Here is a 26,650-nt window from a genome sequence, read left to right on the forward strand (position 1 = left end):
TTCATGAGCAAAACTGGAATATAATTTTCCTTTAACTTGGTGCCTGTCAGGTTTCCCCATCAGGGTTATTCTGTGCCTCATAAAAAGTTGAAGTGTTCCCTGTGACTGTCTCCCTTTCCCCAGTTTGTAAATATCTCATGAAGACAGGAAAGTTATCCTGGTAATATGTTTGGTTTAACTTTCCAAGGAAATCAGGGTAGTCTGGAGTCTTCTTTGTGGGTAGCCTTTGCACTACTTTTTCAATTTGTTTTTAAACGATTTCGGTTTTCTATTTCCCTGTACGCAAGCAAAGAAGTACCGGCCCAGGACTTCTCAATTCCGGTAAGCCGACTGCAGAAAACTGAAGCCACAACACAGGAAAATGCGCACAAAACAAGTCACTTCCGTCTAGGAAGTGACGGTGTAACCACGTCGGGCGCAGCGGGGCCTCAAAACCCCTTCTGCGGAAGCCGCGTTCTGACGTCACCACGCAGCCGAATACCCATAAGACCGCAACGAGCCGTATTGCATTGTGGGACACTTGTCCATACCCTGGGGGCTTAGTGCGTCAGTAAGGGGTTCTCCACAGTGACGTATGCACCTGTTCATTCCGCCTGCTCAAAATCTCTCCCCTCTATTAAGAACGGGGCCGTCCCATCTTAGAGGAACAAGAAAATGCTAGAGGATGGCGCCGGTTTTCGGTGACGCTGAAGGTAACAGAACCTGGCCCAGGGCCTGAAACCTATCAGAGACTCACGTGACTCACTGTTACTCTCCCACTGGTCCCTTTACTGAGGCGTGTGTGTGCGTGTGTGTCATATGACAGACTTCTGGCTCAGCTGTCACGTGACTGCCACGTCGCTTGCGACTTTGGAGACTACTAGCCTCTAGGGGGCGAATGTCTTTACCGCCTCTTTTCCCACTTTGGTTTCCCCGTTAGTAACGCATGCGCAGCATACGACTGCCGCCAGCTTTGTCTCCTGAACAGCTCGTTCACCATTTCTTCCTCCGGAGTCGGAAAGGCGCCCTTCTTTGGGCTCTTGAGAAGGTGGTCCGGAAGCTGGCGACCAAGGGTAGTTGTTCACCCTCATCTGCTGAGACTATAGAGGTCACCCCCACCCCAGGGTTGAAGTAAGGGTGCAGTGGGCAGGGCGGCGCAGCTGGGGAATCGGTCCTGCGTTGGGTGTTCTCTCAGAGCCAGAACTCGAGTGGGGAGCGCGCGTGCTAGTGACCCGTCATGCGGCTATGTCGCTGTCATCTTCCCTTTCCATTGGGTTATCCTGGGTGTGAGCCTGCGCCACACGAATGTATTCTCTCACTCAGGAGAACCACAGTCCACCCTCTCTTCCACTAATGTAAATCTAAGTTGGCCTGTTTTTGTTTGTTTGTTTGTTTGTTTTAGATTTTTAGCTACCCAGTTCAGGAAATACCTTCTATCTTGTCCGTGATTTCCATCGTAATCTCATGGTGCTAGGACTAATCCACCGTTGCCATCTTTAGGTATTTACCATTGTATTTGGCATCCCCCATCTTTTCATGATATTTGACTTGATTTGACATGATAACATTTTTAAAATTTTATTTAATTCCAAGTTAGTTAAAAAATAGTGTAATAATGGTTTCAGGAGTAGAATTTAGTGATTCATTACGCATAACACCTACTGCTCATCTCAACAATACCCTCCTTAATGCCCATCATGCCCCCACCCCCCTCCCAGCAACCCTCAGATTTTGTATTTAAGAGTCTTATGTTTTGCCTCCCTCTCTGTTTTTTTCTTATTTTTCTTGCCTGTATGTTCATCTGTTTTGCTTCTTAAATTCCCATATGAGTGAAATCATATATTTGTCTTTAACTTATTTCACTTAGCATAGTATGTTCTAGTTCCAACCAGGTTGTAGCAAATGGCAAGATTTCATTCATTTTGATCGTAATATTCCATTGTGTACACACACCACACTTTCTACATGCACTCATTCAGTCGTTGGACATTTGGGCTCTTTCCATAATTTGGCTATTGTTGATAGTGCTGCTATAAACATTGGGATGTATGTGCCCCTCCGAAACAGCATACCTGTATCCTTTGGATAAATACCTAGTATTACAATTGCTGGGTTGCAGGGTAGCTCTATTTTTAATTATTTGAGGGATTTCCATAGTATTTTCCAGAGCAGCTGCACCAGTTTGCATTCCCACCAACAGTGCAGAAGTGTCCCCCTTTCTCTTCCTCCTCTCTAGCTTTGGTTGTTTCCTAAGTTGTTAATTTTAGCCATTCTCACAGGTGTGAGATGATATCTCATGGTTTTGGTTTGTATTACCTGATGATGAGTGATGTTAAGCATCTTCATGTGTCTGTTAGCCATCTAGATGTAATCTTCGGAAAAGTGTCTGTTCATATCTTCTACCCATTTCTTCACTGGATTATTTGTTTTGTGGGTGTTGAGTTTGATACATTTCTTTACAGATTTTGGATACTAACCCTTTGTCTGTCATTTGCAAATATCTTCTACCATTCAGTTGATTGCCTTTTAGTTTTATTGTTTCCTTTGCTGTGCAAAAGCTTTTTATCTGGATGAGGTTCCAATAGCTCATTTTTACTTTTGTTTCCTTTGCCTCCAGAGACACGTCTAGTAAGAAGTTGCTGTGGCCAAGGGCAGAGAGGTTGTTGCCTGTTTTCTCCTCTAGGATTTTGGTGGTTTCCTTACATTTAGGTCTTTCATCCATTTTGAGTTTATTTTTGTGTATGGTGTTAGAAATTGTTCCAGGTTCTTTCTTCTGTAGATTACTGTTTGCTGAAGAGACTGTCATTTATCCGTTGGCTATTCTTTCCTGCTTTTTGGAAGAGTAGTTGGCCATACATTTCTGTATCCATTTCCGGGTTCTCTATTCTCTATTTTGTTCCATTGATCTATGTCTGTTTTTGTGCCAGTACCATACTCTCTTGATTACAGCTTTGTAATACAGCTTGAAGTCCAGAATTGTGATGCCTCCAGTTTTGGTTTTGTTTTTCAACATTACTTTGGCTCTTCGGGGTCTTTTCTGGTTCCATTCAAGTTTTAGAATTGTTTTTTCTAGCTCTGTGAAGAATGATGGTGTTATTTTGATAGGGATTAGCTGAATGTGTAGATTGCTTTGGATAGCATTGACATTTTAACAATATTTTTTCTTCTAATCCAGAGGCATGGAATGTTTTTCCATTTGTGTCTTCTTCAATTTCTTTCATAAACTTTCTATAGTTTCCAGATACAGATATTTTACCTCTTTGGTTAAGTTTATTCCTAGGTATTTTATGGTTCTTGGTACAGTTGTAAATGGGATTAATTCCTTGATTTCTCCTTCTGCTGCTTCATTATTGGTGTATAGAAATGGCCACAGATTTCTGTACATTGATTTTATATCCTGCAACTTTGCTAAAATCATGGATCAGTTCTAGCAGTCTTTTGGTGGAGTCTTTCAGGTTTTCCATGTAGAGAGTGAAAGTTTGACTTCTTTCATACTGATTTGGATGCCGTTTATTTCTTTTTGTTGTCTGATTGCTGACTCTAGGACTTCCAGTACTATGTTGAGCAACAGTGGTGAGAGTGGACATATCTGTCATATTCCTTTTTTAAAAAATATATATATTTTTAATGTTTATTTATTTTTGAGAGAGAGAGAGAGAGAGAGAGAGAGAGAGAGAGAGAATGCAAACGGGGGCTGGGCAGAGAGAGAAGGAGACACAGAATCCAAAGTGGGCTCTAGACTCTGAGCTGGGCCCACTAGGCCCCAATGCAGGGCTCAGACTCATGAACCATGAGATTATGACCTGAGCCGAAGCTGGACACTTGACCAACTGAGCCACCCAGGTGACCCTCCTGTCGTATTCCTGACCTTAGGAGGAAAGCTCTGTTTTTCCCCATTGAGGATGATATTAGCTGTGGGTCTTTTGTATATGGCCTTTATGATGTTGAGGTTTGTTCCTTCTATCCCTACTTTGTTGACTTTGTTGAGGGTTTTTATCCAGAAAGGATGCTGTATTTTGTCAAATGCTTTTTCTGCATCTATTGAGAGGATCATGTGGTTATTATCCTTTTATTAATGTTATTTATCACATTGATTGATTTGTGGATATTGAACCATTCCTGCAGTCCAGGAATAAACCCCACTTGATCATGGTGAATAATTATTTTAATGTATTATTGGATTCGATTTGCTAGTACCATGTTGAGAATTTTTGCATCTGTCTTTATCAGGGAAATGGTCCATAATTCTCCTTTTTAGTGGGGTCTTTGTCTGGTTTTGGGATCAAGGTAATGCTGGTAATACACAGAATCTGAAGCAGGCTCTGAGCTGTCAGCACAGAGCCTGACATGGGGCTCGAACCCACAAACCGTGAGATCATGACCTGAGCTGAAGTCAGATGCTCAACTGACTGAGTCACCCACGTGCCCCTAAAAATCCAGTCTATTTTTAAGATAAGTTTGGTAAAAGTCTTTTAGTCATATCATTAAAAAATTAAAATGTAGAAAAGTATATAGTGAAAAATCTGTTTCACATCCTTACAGCCTATTTGCTCAATTTCCAATGCACCCCATCCCAAAGACAGCTAGTTGGGAGGTTATGGTAGTTTATGCTAGTTGGCTAGACAACTAGTTGGGAGCCAAGGAAATACAAATACACTTATTTTCCTACTTTCTTTTTTTTACACACAAAGAGTAGCCTAATATACATAATGTTCTGCATCCTACTTTTTTTTTTCGTTTAAAAACATTTTTGAGGGGCGCCTGGGTGGCTCAGTCAATTGAGTGTCCAGCTTCGGCTCAGGTCATGATCTCGCAGTCTGAGTTTCGAGCCCCGTGTCGGGCTCTGTGCTGACAGCCCAGAGCCCGGAGCCTGCTTCAGATTCTGTGTCCCCCTCTCTCTCTGCCCCTCCCCCACTCATGCTCTGTCTCTCTCTGTCTCAGAAATAAATAAACATTAAAAAAAATTAAAAAAAAATAAATAAAAAATAAAAACATTTTTGAGATTCATACGCATATACAATGTTATCACTTTTTGTACAGCTGTACAGATTCCATGGTATGGCTATACTATGTGGTTTGTTTTTTTTTTATTTTTTATAACCAGTCCCCTATTGATAGCCATTTGGGATTGTCTATTATGAACAATGCTGTAATGAAAAAAATTGTTGTTGTGCAAATTTATGATGATACAAATTCCTAAAAGACCATTTCTGTGTTAAAAGTTATATGTATTTGAAATTTTGATAAATGCCAACTGCCTTCTGTAAGCGTCATACTAATTGAATTTCCACTACCAATGTGTATATATTTTCCGATAGTCTTATCAACAAAATGTTAGCATACTTATTTCATTTGATGACTTGATAGATTGTCATGATATCACATATTTTTAATTTTCATTTCTCTTGGGAAATGAGCATCTTATATTTAAGAGCCATGTATATTTTTTCTTTTCTGGGAACTCAGTGTAAACCGTTGTCAATTTTTCTATTGATTTGTTTTATTCATTAATTTTTAATGTATTTTTAGTTCTTTTTTTTTTTTAATTTTTAATGTTTATTTTTGAGAGAAAGAGCAAATGCATGGGAGGGGCAGAGAGAGAGGGAGACACAGAATCAGAAGCAGCCTCCAGATTCTGAGCTGTCAGCACTCATGGGGCCTGAACTCATGAATTGGGAGATCATGACCTGAACCAAAGTCAGAGGCTTAAATGACTGAGTGAGTCAGGTACCCAAATATACATGCTGCTTCTTAATAAAAGGACCTGCAGCAGAGATAATATGATTGGGAAAATTGAAAGGAAAATTTTCTGCCAAGCTTAATTCATTTGCTGTGATGGAGCATATTTCAGTCTGAGCTTCTATCAGCTATGGCAAAAAGGGAAAGGTATTTGGCAAAAGGAAACAAATAGAAAACCTTTAGTGGGTTCTAAAAATTCTCAACGAACTATAAAGCTATAAGAGGAATCCATTACCCTGACTCTGTTTTGTTTTTTCCCCCTAGAACAAGACAAATTCATAGGAAAAATGGAAAAGCAAAAGTTCTGATGTTTTGCTTTTGATTTCACCAACTCCAGGTGTTTTCTTTTTAGAAAGGTAAGAAATTTATCTCAGAAACTAACAAATACGCTGTGCTTGAAAGATTCATTCTCACTTATATTGCTGAAAAGCATCTCTAACAATTCAGCTAAAATAAGAATGCTTACCTGTCTAGTATTTTTTATTTATTTATTTAAATTATTTATTTATGTATTTAAGTAATCTCTACAGCCAAAGTAGAGCTTGAACTCATGACTCTGAGATCGAGAGTTGCATGCTCCTCTGACTGAGCCAGCCAGGCGCCCCCACGTGTCCAGTATTTGATTCAACTGAAAATGGACACCAGAAAATCCCTTTCTTTTTAATAAATTAAATAAAAATAATTTAAAATGAGTACTTTTGAAAGCACTGATACTATAAAAGGTAATACTAAAAAATAAAGGTCCAGAAGAAAACAAAATACTTGGAAACTTACAAGATGGTATAGGGACCATTTGGAACTCCAAGGTCAGTATGAAGATTATTTTAAGCTGAAGACATTTGAGAATCAATATGTGCAGAAAGAAGCCTTCTCAGAGCTTCCCTTATCTAACTAAAAGCAGAAACTTCTGGGAAGTGAGGCTGCAAGAATTTCCCTGTCAGGGTCAGCCTACCCCAAGGAGAGAAATCAAGAGTAAACCTACTATAAATCCCTTTCCCAGAAGAGTTTTATGGCCATGAAAAGTAAGGAAAACCACTCACAGCAGCATAAACAAACTATCACAAAGGTTCTTTCCAGATTGTTTTTTAAAAACCCATTTGTTTTTCTTAAGTAAATCTCTTTATTCTTCCCACAAAGTCTGTTTTTCTCTACTAAATTAGGTTAGCCTCTGACTAACTGTTCAATGAGCTAGATTCCTCCTTTATTAACACCATATGCCTATGAATAAACCTTAATTATCAGATCCCCAGTTGCTGAACTTAAAAGGGTGGAGGAAGTTTTTCCTCTCTAACAGTGGTCAAAGGGACAGCAGTTTTTTCAATGAGGAAAAGAAAATGGGGTGGTGGTGCAGGGAACTTCAAATATTTTCCAAAAAGAGGAAATCTAAATGGATCATAAACAAAGCCTTTTAGTTTCATAAATATCCAGAAAAGGCAAATTTAAATCACCCTTCTGATTGACAAATATTAAGAATCTGACAGTACCCAGTGTTTGGCAAGAATGGTGAACAACAGGAACACTCAAACACTGCTGGACAGAGTGTAAATAGACGCAACAATTTTACAAACAGCTTGACATTTTCTAAAAAATTGAATATACAGATATTCTAGGACCCAGCACTTTCACTCCCAGCTATACACTCACCCTTGCTACTCAACTGCGGACTATACACCAGAAACTTCAGCATTTCCCAGCAACTTGTTAGAAATGTAAATTTCTGGGCCTTACTATAGATCATATGAATTAAACTCTGCATCTTAACAAGATCTTGAGTGATACATAAGCACCTGTGCCCCAGGATCCATGGACAAGAATGTTCTTGATAGCTACAAACAAATAATCCCTTTATCTATGAACAGGAGAAAGTATGCTATATTCATAAAATATATGAAAATTATATGTTAATGAAAAGGAACAAATTACAGTTAAATGCAACATGGATAAGTATCACAATGTTGAGAGAAATAAGTAAGACAAAAAAATACATAGACTATAATTCATATATGTAATCTTCAGTAACAGTTACAACCAAACTGTGCTGTTTATGTATGATAAGGTACATTAAGGTAATGATACTAAAAAGGGGAGAAAGTAAAGCAAGAAATTGATTCAGGGTGAAATCAGGGTGGAATTTCTCCAGAGGAGAGGGGTGAGTTGTGATCTTGGAGGGAGGGAGGCAGTTGTAGGGTGCTTACACAACAGGCGTATGTGTTGGATAGTGTCTAAAGTGTTTCTATTTTATAAGTATTTAAATGGTATATAAGTTCTGTGTAGTTTTCAGTATGTGTGTTATATTTCACATTAGATAAATAAATGCTATAGACTTATTTCCAACGATATCTGGATGGCTGACAATGAGAAAAATAATAAACAGGAAGTAACAGCAAAGTAAATTGGCACTGGATAGACTAGAAAAAGAAAAACCAAGGCCTCCCAGTGTTTGTTCTATTGAAAATAAGGCCTTTTTTTTTTTTTTTTTTTCCTGGGTAAGGCAATCTTTATTTTCCATGAGGGAAGTTTGGGCATACAGACTCAAAGAGTGGATGTGTTCTAGGGGGAGGGGTAGAAGGAAGCAGGAGAATGGGAGGAGGCTACAGACCATGCCAGGGTGGAGGAGGAGATGGGGATGACAGAGGGTGGGGAGGGGTTGGGGTTGGGTGGCAGGGGTGGTAGTGGTAGATGGACACAGGATACAGCACTTAGAGATCAAAGAGGAGGCCATACCCCAAGCTCTCAACTTACATGTTTTCCTCCTTCCCCTAGTCCTGCCCCCTGTCCACCTGTTTGCATTTGACCACAGACCCTCACAGGAGTAGCAGTTCAAGAACCCTTTTCTGAGTCAAACATAGAGGGAAATGGTGTCCCATGTTGGAACTATCAGAGGAACATCCCAAAAATTGAGTTAAGGAAGATTTGGCCACTAGGGCACCTAAATAGGAAGTTAGGTAAGGTGAAGAATGCCCAAAAAGAAAACAATCAACCTCGGCTATGCTTTCTGTAGCTTTTATACCTAGATCTGATGTTCATGGAGTGGCCTTGAAGCCTCTCATTATCATGGCCTTGATGGAGATTGGTGAATATATTATTTTAATCTGGAGAAAGTTCCTTTCTGTGTAAAATAGACTATGTAAGATAACTAAACTTCAAATTGTTGAAAATAAACCTCACTTGAAAGAAAAAAAAAAAAAACCCAGAAATTCCTAAGAATGTGTCCAAACATTAACAGATGATAACAGGAACAAAGAAATCCTTGGGTTCATGACCACTTCAGAATATACTTCAGAATACAACTCACTTTTTTTTTTTTTTTTTTTTTTTTTTACAACTCATTAAGAAGGCTGGGCTTAAAATTGTACTCGGGACTCTAAGAAAGTAGGCATAAGACAGAGGAAGATAAATTTAGGATGGACTTTGAGAAAGAAGTGGCAAAGAAATCTGAAAAATGTTACAAATTTCTGGAAAGATAAAACATAAGAAATCACTAAAATTTATAAAAATAAAAATGGTCATTAATTGTCTTAGTCCATTCCGGATGCCATAAGAAAATACCACAGACTGGCTAGTTTATAAACAACAGTAATTTATTTCTCACAGTTCTGGAAGTTGGGAAGTCCAAGATCAAGGTGCCAATATGGTCACTTGGTTTACAACTGTGCTTTAGTGCTGTGTCCTCTCTTAGTGGAAGGGGCAAACAAGCTCTTTGGGGTCTCTCTTATAAGATCATTAGTTCTACTCATGAGGGCTCCACCTCATGGATAAGCCCCTCCCAAAGGACCTACCTCCTAATACCACTACACCAGGCATTAGGATTTCAACATAAGAACTTTTGGGGGAGGGGCGCCTAGGTGGCTCAGTCGGTTAAGCATCCAACTCCTGATTTTTGACTCAGGTCATGATCTCATGGTTGGTGAGTTTGAGCCCCTCGTTGGGCTCTGCAATGACAGCACAGAGCCTGCTTGGGACTCTCTGTCTCCCTCTCTCTTTGCCTCTCCCCTTCTCTCTCTGTCTCTCTCTCTCAAAATAAATAAATAAGCAAACAAACATTAAAAAAAAGGTGTCTCCAAAAGGAAAGAACAGATTTGTTGATTACAAAATGGCAAAGAGAATTGGAACAGTTATTTTGAGATGAATTCTGAAACTGAGGACAAAAGTAATGAAAAAACTTTATATATATACTGAAATAAGCAATAGAGAATCAGGCCCCAAGCTCTATTAGAACATGAAGACAGAAATGCTTCACTAGGCAAGATAAAGTGATACCAGCCACTCACAAATCATAGATTGTAGATGGAAGTTGGAAGACCACAGAAGGAAGTTGAAAGAGTCGTCCTGTTCATTGTGATTATTCCAGGTTTAACTAGAAACAGACCCTAAAGCAGAGTATGAAGAAACTAAAAACAAATGTTATGTACTAGGTTGAATAGTATATCTCCCAAATCCATGTCCACCTGGAACTTGTAAGTGTGACTTTATTTGGAAATAGGGTCTTTACAGATGTAGTCAAGTTAAAATGAGATTATGCTGAATTAGAGCAACTGGTGTCCTAAGAGGGGAATTTGGACACAGATATACACAGAGGGAAGATGGACAGAGATAGGAGTGATGCTGTCATCTGGCAAGAATGCCAAAATTTGCTAGCAACCACCAGGAGCTGGAAGAGTCAAGGAAGGATTCTTCCCTAGAGACTTTAGAGTTGGTGTGACCTTGCTGATGCCTTAATGTTTGACTTATGGCCTCCAGAACTGTGAGAGAATAAATTTCTGTTGTTTTAAGCCACCCAGTCTGTAGTATTTACTATATAGCCCTAGGAAACTAACGTACCCTATGATCAGATGGCAGAATGAGAAAGGTCAGGAACAATTAGTTGAAATAAAACAGTAAAAGCAGAGAATTCAATATCTGGAAAATTAATACAAAACAAGAAGATAACATTGCCATTCTGTAACAAAGTCCACTAAAATTTTTTTTTTTTTTTTTTTTTACACAAGGACAATTTTAATCCTCCATTATCCTGCAGTAACATCCACTGCTGGCTTTATATGTATTAAAACTGCATTTGCCAAGAACTGTGAACATTGAGAATCTTTACATGAAGTCACATGGTTGATACAGGTACATAGATACCTTCTAGCACCAACAGAATACATACACAATACATATCAAATGGTCTTGATGGATAAATTTGCTTCATTAGATACTCATATTTAGTAAAATTCACAGTTAATACAGAATTTCATTTTCTTAATTTATCTTTATTACACATTTTTTCTAAGATTTTAGTATTTAAGAAAAACACCACTTATTCATTCAAGGTTGTAATTTGTAGGGCAATAAACAATGGGTTCTAAATTTGTTAAAGGTGTCTATAGCAATTTAAAATACCAGGAGTCTTCTTTTCAATTTGTAGCACCTGACTTGAGACCTTTATTAAGTGCAAAGTTTAAGTTCATTTAGTGCATTCATTAAAATTCATTGTCACTGTTTCTCTTGTGAGAAAGACTTATTTCAATTGTTATTTCTCAGACTACCTATGTATATAGAGAGAGAGAGCATGGATGTATATTCTTTCCAATTGGGTAGAATTTTATTTTCAGAATTTATAGCTAGAACAAGAACTCACAGCATCTCTGAATGGCCTTTCACTCAAAACAATGGTGATAGTAATGTATAAAATGGATTTGGGGTCTTCCCCCCTATTTAACATTACCAAACATGTTTCCAAAGTATTCTTGGAAAATATTTAAAAATATATGAATAATCTACCATATGGTACACCATCATTCTCTAACCATTTCTCAATTGTTCATTTACATCAGTTGCAATTTTTTTATGAGTAACATTGTGGTGAACATCCTCACCCACGGTTTTAAGCAAGAATGATTCTATCTTTAGGATAATGTCAACTAAGTAGCTTACTGGGTCAGACTGCAGATGGTTTTAAGGCTTTAGTATACTTTACCAAATAATCTCCAGAACGTGAACAACTCCTACCAACATTAATTTACTGTGATCACGAAGTGAACTTGGTATCAGTGAAGGAAATTCAACCACAAATCTAGTAGATGCCCAAGCATCTCAAAACTATCACACCAAAGAAGCAAGGAGACAATATTAATGATGATTAAGCCAAAATTCAAATTCTTTAAAACATTACTCAGCTTCAAATCATGATTTAATTAAATCATGATTATTTTAAGAAAATTAACTCATTAAATCATGATTATTTTAAGATAATAAACAGAAAAGCTTTGCACAAAAAAATCTGTTTTTCCAAAAATAAAAAGTTAAAAAGAGAAAAAGTCAGTACTAAATGACCAAAAATTTTTATTTGACTAAATTCTATTTCATGCGCAAGCATGACAGTTTCTCCTGTTTTTTAGACTTTGGCAATTAAAAGAACACGCAGCCTTATACAGAACAGTGAAAATGCCAAGGGTGAGAGTAGTCTACAGTTTTACTGTAGGATAAATATATATATTTTTAAAAGGCCTCTCTCCCTTTGGCCATATCTACTCTCAGTTCAAATCATTAAATAGGGACAAATTTTCAAAATCACTTCTTTACTTCTCCAAGATTTTCGATACTACCATCATTCACCACCTCCGGCCATATTTCCTGAATGACATCAATGATGTCATCTGTAAAGTCTTCCTGAATGATGATTTCATCCTCTCCTGTTACTGAGATACCACAGGAGAATTTTTGAGCAAAAAATCTTTGTACTTCTTTTAGATCAATTTCAAAAGTTGCAGGGCCACATACTCTTGTTACATATTTCTTCTTTGCTCTGGGAATTTTGGCTATCATAACCTTTTGTGGTACATTCTTCTTTTTTTGCTTTATTTGACCCCTTCCACCTGTCTTCTGCTTTTTCTTCTCTTCTTCTTCCCCTGGTGTGCCTTGACCCTCACTAGTTCCAGCCTCTTGTTTGGGTGAATTTTCTATAGTTAAGTTTTGCAAACTCATTTGGAAAATTCTTCTCTAACCACTGTTCACATTTAGCGACATCAGGCATATATTCACAGTACTCTGTTGGTAATGAACAGACTCCACAGTAGAGGACTTAAAGTGGGTAGTCTGCATCTAACTTGGTATTTGCCCAGCTCTCCTTTGCAATCATGCCTACCAGATTCAGAAATATCAGCAGGCATCTCAAAAACCCAGGTGGTCACGCAACCCCTGCTGCCTCTACTGCCAGCTCCACTGTAATTTGACCCTTGTCTAGGATACAGAAGGAACTGTTGCTAAAGAGAAAAAAAATCTTCCTAAGGCAGAAATGAATTCAAGTTATCAGAATTAACATCTCACTCACAGTGCCTTCTTTAAGAAGCAGTCTGGGGCACCTGGTGGCTCAGTCGGTTGAGCCACTGACTTAGGCTTAGGTCATGATCTCACGGCTTGTTGGTTGGAGCCCTGCATAGGGATCTGCGCTGATAGCTGGGAGCCTGGAACCTGCTTTGGATTCTGTGTCTCCCTCTCTCTCTGCCCCTCCCTCACTTGCACTCTGTCTCTGTCTCTCTCTCAAAATAAACAAACATAATAATAAAAAAAAAAAAGGCAGACTTAATTTCAGTTCCTGATGTTACCATCCTGTGTGTTACTTTGGGCCTTTTAGTTAATCTTCCTAAAAAACATTCCTCATCTCAAAAAATGAGTAAAAGGTATTAATTACCTAATATGGTGCAGGCTTTGTAAAGCACCCATTATGTAGTAGGGACTCATAGTAGTGCACTTCCTTTTTCCTTACCCTAATATAAGATGATAAAATGCTACTTAATAAGACTTTGGTGCTGTGCTTATAAAATGTACATGCCAGAAAGGGTACCTTACTCTGAAATTTATGCTGCTGTCTTATTTCCCTCATGAGCCTGTGGTGGTGAACTTAACCAAATATATTTTCTAATCTCCCACCCTTAGTGACAGACTGATACATATACCAAATCTTACACTGTAAACACTTGTTGAAAGAAAAGTAGAGTAGAAAGATTTTTTAAAAAGAACAAGTACAAGGTGAAAAACTTGCTGTTATAATGAACAGAGGTCTTTAGAATTGATTGAGGAAGATTCCTTTCTCCCCCTGCTCTACCCTCTTCATCACCGCAGAGATGAAATCACCTTGTATTGATTCTTTAAAAAGGAAAGTAAAGTATAATGGAGGGACTTTATAAAGTATAAAACAAGGACAGGCTTAGAGGTTAGTTATTGTTTATTTGTTTTTTATTTAATCTTTTCTCTACATAATCCTCTACAGATGCTTCATTTTTAAGGTTAGTAACTGCTATCTTGATGGAGGCAAGTGGGAAGGCCCCTGGAAGCAGGATCCCCTGGGTAAGAAAGATTCCATGCTCAAAGAAGACTTGGCTTAGGTTTTGTCAGGAGTGGAGAAAAATGGGTCATTTTACCCAGACGATCTTGTCTAAAAGCTGCCATCTAGTGTTCATTTCTGAGAATACATGCTGACATACTAATCCTGTGGTTCTCTATCCCAAGGACCATTTTTATTGATGTTTTTTATGGTTATGCATAGATTCTAAGACAATTTGGTTACCAAAAGGAACACAATGTTAGAAGGAAATTGTTTTTCAGATATTTTCATCATATACATATAGTACTGCCAAAATAGGACTTTAGAATAATAACAGTATAATAATATTTCTGAAGGAAATTATCTCATATTGAACTGCTGTAATAGCAATTTAAAAAAAGTAACTCAGGTTATCTTATCCATCCTTCTAGTTAGTAAATGTTGCCTATAGTTTTTATTGGAGAGAGGGAGAGAAAAACCATTTATTGTATATTTTCAATATGCCAGACTCTAAAAACATTATCTTATATAAGTCTTACCACAATCCTTTGAGTTAAGCATTCTTTTCTTTTAAAAAATATTTTTATTTATTTTTGAGAGAGAGAGAAGAGAGCATGAGAGAGGCCAAGAGAAAGGGAGACAGAGAATCTGAAGCAGGCTCTGTGCTGACATCAGAGAGCCCAATGCAGGGCTTGAACTCATGAACCATGAGATCATGACCTGAGCATAAGTCAGACGCTTAATGGCCTGAGCCACCCAGCACCCTTGAGTTAAGTATTCTTTACTTTTTGCCCTTCATCTTTACTGAAGTGGAATTGACAAAGGAAATTTGAGTTAGTATTCCTAACACTATTTTACATATGAGAAATTGTAGTGAAATAATTGATTTAAAAAAAAATTTTTTTAATGTTTATTTACTTTAGAGACAGAGTGCGAGTGGGGGAGGGGTAGAGAGAGAGGGAGACACAGAATCAGAAGCAGGCTCTGGGCTCTGAATGGTCAGCACAGAGCCCTCCATGGGGCTTGAACTCAAAAACTGTGAGATCATGATGAGAGCCGAAGTAAGACCCTTAACCAGCTGAGCCACCCAGGTGCCCCTAATTGACTTTATCAAAGAGCAAGTTGACTAAAGAACTCACATCTGTCATACTCACGGTCAGTGCGCGTTCATTTATACCACAATACCTAGTAAACTTTTTGAAATTCAGGGGAAGTCTTACAAAGCCCTTTTACTGCTTTCATAAATTGTTCAAAGGCCTAAACAACTCTAGAAATCATGGCATTAAAAGGAACCTCTAAAGGGGCGCCTGGGTTGCTCAGTTGGTTAAATGTCTGACTTCGGTTCAGGTCATGATATCATGGCTCATGAGTTCCAGCCCTGTGTAAGGCTCTATGCTGACAGCTCAGAGCCTGGAGCTTGCTTAAGATTCTGTCTCTCTCTCTCTCTCTGCCCCTCTCCTGCTCGTGTTCTGTCTCCCTTTCTCTCTTTCTCTCTCTCTCCCTCTCTCAAAATAAACATTAAAAAAATTTAATAAAAAAAAATAAAAAGGAACCTCTAAACTCCCACATTGCTCCGTAGGATTATTTCCTTAAAACAGATTGTAGTTTTGAGACCTGAATCAAAATGTACACAATTCTTTTTTTTTTCCAATAAAGTTTATTTATTTATTTTGAGAGAGAGAGTGCGAATGAGGGAGAGGCAGAGAGATGGGGAGAGAGAGAAACCCAAGCAGGCTCTGCATTGGTAGCACAGAGCCCAATGTGTGGCTTCAACTCATGAACCATGAAATCATAACCTGAGTCGAAACCAAGAGTTGGACTAAACCACCCAGGAGCCCTGAAAAGTTACAAAATTCTAAGTTAAAAACACTTGGGTGGTTTTATTCTTGAGTTTTGCTAAAGCAAATTCATGAAATGTATGGTTTTTTTTAAAGATATACTTTAATTATAATACATTTGACTGAAATCCCATATATTTACTTAAACCTTTAGCTATTCTGTATTACTTCAGGAATGCAAGTTCTTGCATGGATCAACCAAATGTGCCATGCCCCCAAATTTCAATTTTTCATTGTGTACAGACTGTACTAATCACAACAGAGAAAACACACAGTTAATTTTTAAAAATTAAAATATTAAATTTCCTAGATTCATTATAATGTATTTGATCACCTTTTGAAATTTGATGAGTATTTAATGCTAAATTCCCTAATTTGGAACAATTTTTTTTTTTTTTTTTATCATTTAGATGTTTAAAGGAACAATTATTTTAGGGAGCCAGTATGATTTATTAATGAATCATTTAGCATAGAAAAGAGGACTCATTGATTGCCAGAGTCCAGCTCCAGCAGGTCCAGGGGTTCCCAAAGGAAGAACGGCGTCGGTGAAAATAAAACAAAACTAAAATAAAAAACTAGAAAATAAAAAACTAAAATCAAAAACTAAAACTAAAATAAAAAACTAAAAATAAATAACTAAAATAAAAAACTAAAATAAAAACAAAAAATAAAAATGGACACAGACAACAGCAGTGTGTTGAACTGGCCGATTTATTGTAGTAAACATGCATTATATATGGTAGTGATTTCCTTGTAACATACGTCATCTATGTTTTTCTAACATTACCTAATTTAAAAAATGTTCCTATGTGTAAACAACCTTTAAGAAATAACATGGTGATTTTCCCCTAACTTTCCCGCATACCCTTTGATTATAGATTAATTTCTTACATTATTCCATTATGCATCTGCATTTATCTATAATCTACAAAGCATTCGCTTTGCTGTTCTCGTGAAAGGCCCTCCATTTCTCAACACCTCAAGTGGAACAGTTACAGGGACATGACCTCCTAACCACATGAGGCCAGAAGAACAATGTGTTCGCCTCGGTCCGAGGTGCCAGAAAGGGGCTGAAAAAGCCTTAGAAACCCATGCCCCATACATTCTCAGAGAGACAATGCACCTAGGAACCAGTGAACCATTCTATACCTTAACTGACTAGGTTCAGTCATCATCTGGAATGCCTCCGGGGGGCCAGGTGGGCCTAGGGGTTGAAGTCACTTGTGCCCAGAGATACACTCCTTAGTTGCCGGAGTGGGGCTTTCAAATCCATATGTCTCTCCTTAGTTGGCTGCCTTTGCTGGCAAAGGTATGAGGCTATCCTTCCTGTAAGTAGAGGAGTCTCCATGGGGGATGGCAAGGGCTAAATGTAAGGCCGCACAATTTCTTGCGGAACCTTATTTTTCTTCCCTAATGGTTCTTTTCCCAGGGGCCTGCTGAGGGCAATTCCCCAACAGACAATACCCCAGGTAGTTTTAAGGCCAAATTACCTAAAAGTGGGAGTACAAGAAGCTTCACTGTCTATGGGCCGCCCTGCAGTCACGAATCCATCCACAGCCCGGGCCCTGCCGCTCAGGCTGGGATAGCTTGGCTTCCAGCAATTGATTTGACATTCATCTTTCTAAAACCTGAGCTGCTTTTCTTAGGCAAGATTATTTTCCTTCAATCCTGACAACAGTTCTGTTAGGTTTGTAATAATTGTGTGAATTTTTAGGCAAACTACTGCAAATACCCCTCATTTTAGGGTGCTCAACACAATAAAATTTTATTGTTCACATCACAGTCTTAACATGGATTGGTGGAGGTTCTGCTCCATGCATTCATTTAAGGAACTAGGCTCCTTCTCTCTAGTACTCTACCACCTTCAAGGCAGGTAGGATTGTCTAAATCCCAGTTTTCCCCCTTTAGGAGTCTGGCTTCAGGGCCATGCTTTTTTATCCATTCCTTCCCTATGGCTTGTTCTTACCAACCCAGAGTTAGATTTCTCTTTTTGAGCCTAAGATGTGCTTTTATTTATTTATAAATTTTTTTAATGTTTATTTTTTTTTTGAGAGAGAAAGACAGAGCATGAGTGGGGAAGGGGCAGAGAGAGAGGGAGGCACAGAATCTGAAACCTGCTCCAGGCTCTGAGCTGTCAGCAGAGCCTGTCGAGCCCAATGCTGGGCTCGAACTCGGAAACGGCAAGATCGTGACTGGGCTGAAGTCGGTAACTTAACCAACTGAGCCACCCAGGTACCCACCCCTAAGATGTGCTTTTATAAAGTTGACTATAAAATAATTTAATTCATAGAATATTAAGCATCAGACACAGTCCTTCACACTGGCAAGTTATCTTTTTGGCTAAATAAATCCACAAATACATTCAGGCAAAATATTCAGAAACAAATTCTTCACATTTCATACATATTTATGAATTGAAACTTCATGATGTTACTTTTGAAAATATATGTATAGACCTATTTGTATATATGTATTTTAATTGACTGGCAAATGGGCAGTTGTTCTTCAGACCTTAAATATAGATGCACACATACATATATTTATTTTTAACTTAAGAAACTGTAACACATTTGTAGCATTATAAACTGTTTTTAGAGGGTAAAATTATTTTATCTGCAAAACAGAGATTATATGTTAAAACGGAGCTTTCACTTACACATATTTAGATTTTAATATTTACTCCTGCAACATTAAGATTCTTTTTTTTCCCCCAAAAAGCCGACAAGTTCTGTACTCCCTGGCCTTTAATAATTTCTTTGAATAGTGTGAAATTACCTTATTTTTATATATTTCCAGTTACTGAAAAATTAGGTTTGGGGCAATTAAGGTGTTAAATTCATCAAAACACATCTAGGGGGCCCATTTAACATGAAGAGATGGCTTCCATTGGAGCACAGATCTTTTAGGGAGTAGCTGGGTACTCTGGATGCATCCTTTCTATGGTATGACTTCCTAAGGACTATAGGCTATAGGCTTTTGGTGATAATTCAGGCAATTAGTCCTATATGGAGGCAGTTTGGTAGAAGATTCCTGCATCAACTAGTTCCGGGCATCCCAGAAGGAAACCTGGAAGGTTTAGTCAGTATAGGGTGATTTTTAAGTTAATAGCAACATCAGGGAGTTGCTGAGGTTTATTGGGGCATTCATTTTTCCAATGGCCATGCTTTTACCATGGTTACATTTGGACTACATAGTCCATTGGGGGGAAATGGCCTGTATTTGGTGCTTATCATAGGAACCCAATAAGGAAGTATTTACTTTTAGACCTAAGCAAGAGGGCCCTGTACTCAGTGGCCCACACATACCACAAACACTAAACTTGTAAGGCCTGTAGGAGGCAGGAGAAAGTTCTTTTCCTTCTCTTTCTCCGCCTCCTCCTCCTCCTCCTTCTTCTTTTTATGGTTTTCCTCTTTTTTTTTTTTTTTTGTATTTTTTATTTAATTTATTTTTTAAATTTATATCCAAGTTAGTGTGTAGTGCAACAATGATTTCAGGAGTAGATTCCTTAATGCCCCTTACCCATTTAGCCTATCCCCCCTCCCACAACCCCTCCAGCAACCCTCTATTTGTTCTCCATATTTAAGAGTTTCTTATGTTTTGTCCCCATCACTGTTTTTGTGTTATTTTTGCTTCCCTTCCTTTATGTTCACCTGTTTTGTATCTTAAAGTCCTCATATGAGTGAAGTCATCTGATATTCGCCTTTCTCTGACTGACTAATTTCAGTTAGCATAATACCCTCTAGTTCCATCCACGTGGTTGCAAATGGTAAGATTTCATTCTTTTTGATTGCCTAGTAATACTCCATTGTGTATATATACCACATCTTTTTTATCCATTCATCCATCGATGGACATTTGGGCTCTTTCTATAGTTTGGATATTGTTGATAGTGAAAGTTCTTTTCCTTCTACCATCATAGGTTCTCTGGCTGAGGCCCTGCAAATTAGACTGATGAAAGACAGACTAACAAGAGAAAAACAAGTTTGTTAATATGCGAATCGTGTATATATGTGGGAGTACTCAGAGATAAGTAACTCAAAGGGATGATTAGAACTTGGGCTTATTTAGCATTAAAAAAGTTTTTTTTAGTAATCTCTACACCCAACTTGGGGCTTAAACTCATGACCCTGAGATCAAGAGTCACACACTCTTACCATCGAGTCAGCCAGGTGCTCCATGGCTTATATAGCATCTTAACAAAAGAACAATAAATGTTTAGAGAAGTGATAAAACAAAGGAATTGAGTTTCTAGGGCAGCAAATTGTGGGAAGGCAAATATATGGGGAACTAATGGAACATAAAATTAGTAAAATTTGTCATGGAGATTCCACTGGTGTAGTCTCCGAGCTGGTAAGGGTATAGAATTGTCTCTGGTCATTAACTTCTGTTCTTTCTGGTTGAGAGAAGATGGGGAATACCTTTATGAGTTTATGTTTTGCTTTTAGGCAAATAGGGGGAGGAAAGAAAGCTTTTTTTTATACTTGATTCTTCTCAGTTGCCTTCAGCTCAAAATAATCCTGATGCCAAAATGATATGTTTTGAAGTGGTGTGTTCTGCTACCCTTCAGATCCCAGGGAGATTAACACTTCAAGACATCTCTTATCTTGGACATATTCTGATGTCCTCAAAAGAAAATGTGACTGCATCCAAATGCTATGATGGCTCCCCAGTTGTGCATTGTGACATTGTGCCAACATCAGAGATGGATACTACTGCAGAGTGGAGAGGTTCTGAGAAGCAGAAGCATGTAAGTAGGACATCATAGCAAATTACATTTTTTTGCCAGATCCTTTCAGATAGATGAATGCAAGGGATTCTTACATAACAATGACCATTTGCCAGTAGTGTGGCGCATCCATTTCTTGCTTCTCTTCATATTTCAGTGAGTGGTTCCAGAATCACTCATGAATTAGTTTAGCACAGTGTTTGCAAAGCTTTGGAAACATTTATGAATATTAATTTATATTGTATTTAAAGTCCTCTACATGTATGCCAAGACCTGATACACATGAAATATGCTGTTAACATTGTCAACTAGATGAAAAAAATTGGCAACTAGCTGGACATTGAATGTTAAAATCATGTTAGTTTTATTAAAAAAATTTTTTTTAATGTTTATTTTAGAGAGAGAGAGTGAGAGAGTGGGGAAGGGGCAAGGAGGGTGTGGGGGACAGAGGATCTGAAGCAGGCTGTATGCTGACAGCAGCAAGCCCAATGCAGGCTTGGACTCACAAACTGGAAGATCATGACCTAAGCTGAAGTTGGAAGGCAGCTATGCTCACCACTATACCACCAACGCTGCACGACCTGAGCTGAAGTCGGAAGCTTAAGCCATTGAACCACCCAGTTGCCCCTTAGTTTTCTTTCCTTCCTCCCTGCCTCCCTCACTTCCTTCCTTCTATCCTTTCTTTTTAAATTTTCATAACAGTGTTTAATAAGGGAGTACCTGGCTGGATCAGTCAGTAAAGTGTGTAGCTCTTGATTTTGGGGTTGTGAGTTGAAGCCTCATGTTGGGTATAGAGATTACTTAAAAACCTTAAATATATATATATGTATATATATATATATATGTGTGTGTGTATATATACATATACACATGTATATATGTGTGTGTGTATATATATATGTATATATTTACTAAGATTTAATTACATTTTATTACTCATTGCTGTTATTACAATCACTCATGTCACCCGACCTCCTAAGTAGTGTTAGAAGTCTGATATTGAAAAAAATAAAATGAAAGAAAGAAAAAGAATGAACGAACCCTGGTAATGTGCTCCTTATTAGGAATATACCCAATTATGTGCTAGTATAGGGAAAATTCAAAGTTTTGTGAGTGTGTAACCATGAGTATCATGCTCCCTTTATCTTCACTGTTCCCTTCAAAACCAAGAAAACATATGGGTGTAGAGACCACATAAGTTTTCAAATAAGCTGAAATTAGAGTTTTGTAGCATTGAAATGGAGTCTTTTCACCAAAGTACAATATAATTTGAAATAGGAAACAGCAATTGGACTCTGCCCAAATCTGTTGACTAGCATTAAGATTGGGCTAATCTTTCTTAGGTGGGAACACTACAGAAGAAAGTCCCACAGGGACTGGCAGTTGAGACACTGTCAGGCAGTTATGAAAATTCATTTTACCTTTGCTGAACATTTGGATGTTGAGCCAGCTGCCTCTGACAGCACAGAAGTTCTAAATTTGACACCTTGAAAGGCTGGTGTCGAAGTGCAAAACCAAAGGCTGCAACAACCTGACTTTGATACAGTGAATGGAACCAGAGTGCACCTGCACTTAAATTCTTTCAATTTCAGCCCACAGTGGGCTCCAAACATTCCTGATAATGTTCCTGTTCAGGTTCCCTTTTTGAAGGCTCCATTTGTGGGGATAGAACATGCTCCATACAGGTGCTTCCAGCAGATGGCTCTTGCCCTCCCCTAAACTTACAGCACAGCCATTGCTTAAGTGCCCCCTTGAAAAAGGTCCAAAGAAAGATATGTAAGCCCATCTATGACATTACCACTTCACAGAGGCTGCAGAGACCCCAGGCCTGAGGAAGACTCACCACATGACATGATCTCTCCATTCCAGAGCTCCAAGGCTGATGAGACCTGCAGCTGGTGGGTGGGAACTCACACCTCTAAGGTCACTGCTCTGGAAGGCCCTATGCTATGGTGTGGGAATTTATTATTAAGTGGGGTGCATTGACTCCAGCTGGTTCCCACCCTACAGGAATCCCACAGGGGACTAGGTATCATTTCCAACTTGTATTTTCCAGCTGTGTGATGACCGGTCAGTCTAACAAGGAAGTAGGATGCTTCAGTGTCTGTGGCTTTAGTTCAGGTGCTGTGTGGAAGAAGCCTAGAGAACTTAGGTCAGACAAACAGTTGACCAAAGTGATGTAGGGTCTGGCCTAATGGTGCTCACTTTCACCAGTAGATGCAAGCTCATGTGAAGCACCTCAAACCTAGCAGGTCACATGAGGCCCTAAGAAGCAGGACCATTGGCATCCAGGTCTTTCTGTCTACATGTAGGCAATCTACTGCCACCTTGGTGGAAAAATTTCTCAAGTGGTACCCTTAGTACTGTACTGTGCCACCTTTCTTCTGCTACTTTCTCTTCCAAGGTCCTGGAGGAGTAACTGTCTTTCCCAGCACACAGTGTTGGTGGAGGGTCTGGAACCAGGCAGCTAAGAGGTATGGAAACCACTGGAACACAGACAGTTCCTCTTAGGTTTGCTGTGATATGCCCATTGTCACCTTGAGTAAGCTGCAGACACTGACATCTTACCCAGCCCTGTTGGACTTTTGCTGTCTCAGCTTGCAGCTCTCTGGAGGACTAGAGTTGGTAGTCCTGACCAGTTGAATATTGGTGCATGCAGATGTCACTAGATGCCAGACCCAGCCCTGTCCTTCGCCCCATGGGCCCCTCTTTTTCTGAAACCACCATCCCCAGAGAGTTAGTTCTTCCGGGATATTCCCCAGACCCTTTGGCCAGCTTTTCCACCTTTCCCTTCTGGGGTCAATACTTTACAGTGTCTACAACCAAAATATCTCCCCACCAGGAGAACTTTCACCATCCACTGGTCATTTAGAACCCTTCTTCATTTGTGGACATCCATGGGCCTTATTCCACTTCACCTTTCTGGTAGGCTGTCTTGGTCTTAAGACAGTACATGTCTCCCTCCTGTATAAATGGATCCATCCCTTTATCCCTGAAGACTATTAAACTGACCCCCATTTGTGTTTTTAGACCTAAGCCCTTCAGCTCAGATTGTCCTTTCCTCAAGGTCCTTGATTACCAACCCATCATAGGACTGGAGTAACTAACCGACCTTTCCCTTTTCAAGGTAGAAGTTTCTTTACATTCTTTCCTCGGGCTACTTTGTTAAAGCGCATTTCAAAATAAGGTATACATTTTCCTTTGATGTTTAGTTTTAGCAGTTTTATCAAACAGTATTTTTCTCTTGGAGCTGCCCTGGTATTATGCATTTCTGAACCAAACAACTCATATCTGATTGTTCTATCAAAAAAATAGGTTTGACATTAGCTGCAGTGGAACACCACCTCAAAGCCTGTCCTCTTTGAACTCTCCTGCTTGGGTCTCAGCTGCTGCAGCAAGGAAGCCTAGATAAGGCCATATGGAGGAGAACTGAAACCTTTGGGCAACAGCCCCAGCTGAACTTCCAGTTGGCATCTGCCACCAGCTGTCAGCTTTGGGAGTGAGGTCGTTTGGACCTTTCTTCTGCACATCACAGAATGGGAGTCCTTTTCCAGATGTACTCCATGTGTGAGGTTTGGAAAAAAACACATATTAGTTGATAATATTGCAGTGTGATGGAAAAAGAATGGCAAATAAGATCTAGCAGAGAAGAATGCCAATAGGATCCCTGTGAGGTGGGCATTCCAGACAGCAAGAGGGATGGATGTTCCAAGAGTGGGCAAGCTTGAGGCGAGCAAAAAAGATACCTATTATGATGAAGTCATAGGTATTGAGCTGGAAATAAATAAGGACAGGTGGCTAGGTCCGAAGACTAAATAGAGATTTCTTGTGGCAGAAAGATGAATACCCAATACTTGTTAGAGGTGATTGGTTTAGAAAGGGTTTTACCTTATCCAGATACTTGAAGAACCATTATACAGGGGGCAAAGAAAAGAATGCCTAACAACACTATTACTAAATTATACTTGAATTTAAAAATAAAGCCTCTTTCATTCTTAAAAGTACCCATTTCAAAAGCTTACATTGCCCACCAAACAGTCTTTATTTTTTTATTAAAGTTTATTTTATTTATTTATTTTGAGAGAGAGAGCAGGGGAGAGGCAGAGAGAGATGGAGAGTGGGAATCCCAAGCAGGCTCCACACTGTCAGTGCAGAACCTGATGGAGGGCTCAAACTTACAAACCGAGATCATGACCTGAACCAAAATCAAAAGCCAGACACTTAACTGACTGAGGTACCCCTCAGTAGCAGCAGTTTTTAAAGGATAATTTGGATCATGCTCAAATAGAGCTCTGCAAATTTCTTATTGCACTTTTCTTCACTTGAGAGAGAAACTGTTTACACGAACATGAAACAAACCTAAAACCTGGACCTTCACAGAGCTTTCACTCACCCAAATAAATGCATTTATTTGTTATTCTTAGCACTTAACCTAATAATACCCCCTGAGTTATATATAACATTCTTCTGAATATCTACAATGTAGCAGTTATTTCTGAACATTTACTCCTGGAAATTCACAGGATGAACAAGTTTGCATGCCGTAGGATTTCTGAAAACCATCTTGGCAAAAATAAAATAAAAATAAGTGAGGTAGGGCACCTGGGTGGCTCAGTCGGTTAAGCATCGGACTCTTGGTTTTGGCTCAGGTTATATTCTCATGGTTTGTGAGTTCAAGCCCCACGTTAGGCTGTGCACTGATAGTCCGGAGCCTGCTTGGGATCCTCGCTCTCCCTTTCTCTCTACCCCTTCCCTGTTTGTTCTCTCCCTCTCTCTTTCTCAAAAAAAAAAAACAAAAAAACAAAAAAACAAAAACTTAAAAAGTGAGGTAATCATTTCACAGTATATACATATGTCAAATCATTATGTTGTACATCTTAAAGGAATACAGTGTTCTATGTTGATTATATCTCAGTAAAACTGGGGGAAAATGAATGAGGGCTTTGGAATAAAATTGGAACGTAATTTTACTAGCTAAGTATTTAGTCTGTCTTGGCTTAACTACAGTGAAAGTATTCTAATATTAACCTCAAAGAATCCTATTCCAAGAATATGGTAGTTAATGGTAAATAGGGCTGGAAGGAAGTTCCTCATAGGTGGAGATTTTTACGAAACCAATTAGAGTCTCAAAGTTCTATTTTTCTAGAAACATCAAAAACTATCAGGATGTGTTGAATTTTGATAGTGACTCTTGAAAATGTTTAGAAATTAAATGCACTGGTTCTTTAGTTGTATGTATATTATGGTGGATTTAATGAAAAGAATCTTCTCAGATCAAAAGCATATTTTCCTCAAATCTATCTTAGTTCCTTAACTACCTTGACATCCCAATTAAGAGCAGGGAGAAAATCAAGGAGAAGACACAGGGAAAATAAAAACTAATACAAAAGGAAGACAGTGATGTTTTACATTTGTATCCCAGCATTCTTCATTTGCCCTCATTTTTTGCTGACAATAATAAAATCTGAAGCATGCAGTCTCACATAGTGAGTAGCTCAGTCACTGTAACCTATTATGGTAATACCTGCTCATAATTCATCAGGGGACCACAAGAAATACAGAACTACATGCTCACAAAAACAGCAGCTAACCTTTAAAAAAGAAGCAAAAAAACAAAAACAAAAACAAAAAAAGGAAAGGAAACAAAATGTATGGGGTCATTTCTTCTCCAGAGAATAAAAAAAGACTAAAATATATCAACTGATGGCAGAATATGAGAATTCATTACTGTTCTGTAAAATTTACAAAAATATTTGCATGCTAAAACCTATCAGAGTTTATTAACAAGCTGTCATTTATTGAGCACCTACTAGATACAGAGCACTTTTACATGTCAGTTGGGGTTACCATTCACAGTTCTAAGCCAGAGTAGCAGGGACTGTGGTCATAGGCATACTTGTATGTATGTAACATAACTGTTACAACAACTCCTTTGGAAATAATACAAAACCCAGTGCAAACTGGCTTAAGAAAAAGAATTTCTTGGGTTACACAATGCAAAATTATTTTCAATAAAAAATAGTTTTGATTTTTTTTCCTTTTTTCTTAATGTTTGTTTGTTTA

General features: G+C 38.5%; 1 long non-coding RNA gene and 1 pseudogene across 17 annotated transcripts in view; one reads left to right on the forward strand and one right to left on the reverse strand.

Moving 5' to 3' along the window:
* The first annotated feature begins 562 nt into the window (after positions 1-562).
* The window catches only part of LOC112870852 (uncharacterized), a 56,554-nt gene continuing 30,466 nt past the window's right edge, over positions 563-26,650 (forward strand). For 10 of the 17 annotated variants that reach the window (XR_015243521.1, XR_015243520.1, XR_015243522.1 and 7 more), the window contains exons 1-4: positions 899-1,052; positions 5,983-6,074; positions 19,781-19,842; positions 20,429-20,608. This is a non-coding gene — a long non-coding RNA (uncharacterized LOC112870852). Of the gene's footprint in view, positions 693-898; positions 1,088-5,982; positions 6,075-19,780; positions 19,843-20,428; positions 20,609-21,064; positions 21,389-23,902; positions 26,622-26,650 lie in introns of those variants that run through there. The other 7 variants (XR_015243536.1, XR_015243525.1, XR_015243524.1 and 4 more) reach the window with 7 other exon arrangements.
* On the reverse strand, positions 11,989-12,908 carry LOC112870763 (density-regulated protein pseudogene; annotated as a pseudogene).

This window comes from Puma concolor, chromosome D4, assembly GCF_028749965.1.
Source record: "Puma concolor isolate L17-30 chromosome D4, mPumCon1.1.hap2, whole genome shotgun sequence".
Lineage (NCBI taxonomy): Eukaryota > Metazoa > Chordata > Mammalia > Carnivora > Felidae > Puma > Puma concolor.